This window comes from Heterodontus francisci, chromosome 10 (genome assembly GCF_036365525.1).
Source record: "Heterodontus francisci isolate sHetFra1 chromosome 10, sHetFra1.hap1, whole genome shotgun sequence".
Taxonomy (NCBI): Eukaryota; Metazoa; Chordata; class Chondrichthyes; order Heterodontiformes; family Heterodontidae; genus Heterodontus; species Heterodontus francisci.
The window spans coordinates 14,654,402-14,656,547 of NC_090380.1; the positions used below are offsets into that span (position 1 = coordinate 14,654,402).

The following is a 2,146-nucleotide window of genomic DNA, read 5'->3' on the forward strand; positions in this document are numbered from 1 at the left end:
TGGAACTCCGTCCCTAACAGCATTGTGGGTGTACCTTCACTACACAGACTGAAACTGTTCAAGGAGAGGGGTCAGCACTTTGTGAAGGGAATTTATGGATAGACAATAAATTCTGGCTTTGCCAGCACTTACATCCTGCGTATGAATAAAAAAAAGTATTGATCCTGACAACTGCCTGGTCTGTGTAGCTCAGTGGACCAACAGACTGTACAGTTGCCTGCTGAGCATTTTCATAGTGTGATAGCCCAGATAATAATTGAAGACAGAATTGTTGGTGTTTGGAGGAAGAGTATGGTGTGTATTTGAGGTGTGAATGTGTTTAGAGGATTTGTAGATGAGTTGTAATTTGTGTTTGTATTTGAAAGAAGGAACTGTGCGTGGGATGTTGTGTGAAGTGAAAAGAGGGGTAAAAGGGAGAGGATTTGTGTGGAAAGTGAAGGTGGTATTGTTCAGTGAGTGTGAAGATGGCACAGAGCTTGGTCGAACAATTGCATCAGATTGTGGCAAATAATAGTAAGCAGCAAACTGAATCAGCCCTGGTGAGATTGGTTGCAAAGTTAAGAGTATGATTTAATACATGCTTACTGCACCCCAGATGGGACTTGAACCCACAATCCCTGGCTTAGGAGGCCAGTGCCTTATCCATTAGGCCACTGGGGCTGCAAAATTTTATGTTGCAACTTGTCCCTTTGACACCCTTTCTAAGCAGTGGCAAATTTGAAGCTTTTTGTGGGTCAGCATTTTATTTTCACACCCAACTACAATGTATTAATACCAAAGATTTCAGCAATGATGTGACAGGATATAACTTACTGTTGTCTGTCAGCAATTGGTATCGTTGATTACTGGGCAAAATGTTGACTGGTAGACTTGAGGAACGCTGGAGGAGTTATTATTGTGACTGAATCTATACTATGGGCGAGCAAATAGTGGGAAGGTGAGAGAGGAGCAAATGTTCAGGAAAATTGTTTCCAACTTTGGCAGTTCTCAAAGTAGAAAAGTGTGTGAAATGTGAAAAGCAAGTTTCTTTCCAGAGCTTTCTTTGCTTACCCTGGCTCTAAGTTTCAGTCATTTCTCAGACAGCACTCAAACTGAAGCTACTTTAATCTTTGTGTGTTTCTTAATGATGACAAAGAGCAGATATTCACTGAATGAAGATTAATCTCATCCCAGATGGGATTTAACCTCACAAATACCTGCCTGTAGAAACCAGTGCCTTATCCATTAGGCCACTGGGGCTGTAAAATTTTATGTTGCAACTTGTCCCTTTGACACCCTTTCTAAGCAGTGGCAAATTTGGAGCTTTTTGTTGGTCAGCATTTTATTTTCACACCCAAATACAATGTATTAATACCAAAGATTTCAGCAATGATGTGACAGGATATAACTTACTGTTGTCTGTCAGCAATTGGTATCGTTGATTACTGGGCAAAATGTTGACTGGTAGACTTGAGGAACGCTGGAGGAGTTATTATTGTGACTGAGTCGAGACTATGGGCGAGCAAATAGTGGGAAGGTGAGAGAGGAGCAAATGTTCAGGAAAATTGTTTCCAACTTTGGCAGTTCTCAAAGTAGAAAAGTGTGTGAAATGTGAAAAGCAAGTGTCTTTCCAGAGCTTTCTTTGCTTACCCTGACTCTATGTTTCAGTCATTTCTCAGACAGCACTCAAACTGAAGCTACTTTAATCTTTGTGTGTTTCTTAATGATGACAAAGAGCAGATATTCACTGAATGAAGATTAATCTCATCCCAGATGGGATTTAACCTCACAAATACCTGCCTGTAGAAACCAGTGCCTTATCCATTCGGCCACAGGAGCACGACATCACACTGGATGCTCTTGCTGTTTGCTCTGGATTCTTTCTAAATTCCACCTGTCCCTGTGGCCACTCACTTTATTTTCAGCCAATTCCACATCCTTTAACAATGATGTGGAGCAGGTGGGAGCAGATCTGGTTTCCTGATGCCATTTGCTCAATGATATATTTTATCTTGGTCGAGGGTTGTTTATGCGATTGGAAGCCTGTGACCAGTGGTGTACTGCAGGGATCAGTGCTGGGACCATTGCTGTTTGTAGTGTACATTAATGATTTAGACATGAATATAGGAGGTATGATCAGTAAGTTCACAGATGACGTGAAAATTGG

The 2,146-nt window shown here is 41.3% G+C and overlaps 1 non-coding gene across 1 annotated transcript; it reads right to left on the bottom strand.

Annotated features, from left to right (window-relative positions):
* Positions 1 to 587: 587 nt before the first annotated feature.
* Positions 588 to 660, bottom strand: trnar-ccu (transfer RNA arginine (anticodon CCU)). The gene has a single exon. It is a non-coding gene; the product is annotated as a tRNA-Arg (tRNA).
* Positions 661 to 2,146: the final 1,486 nt, after the last annotated feature.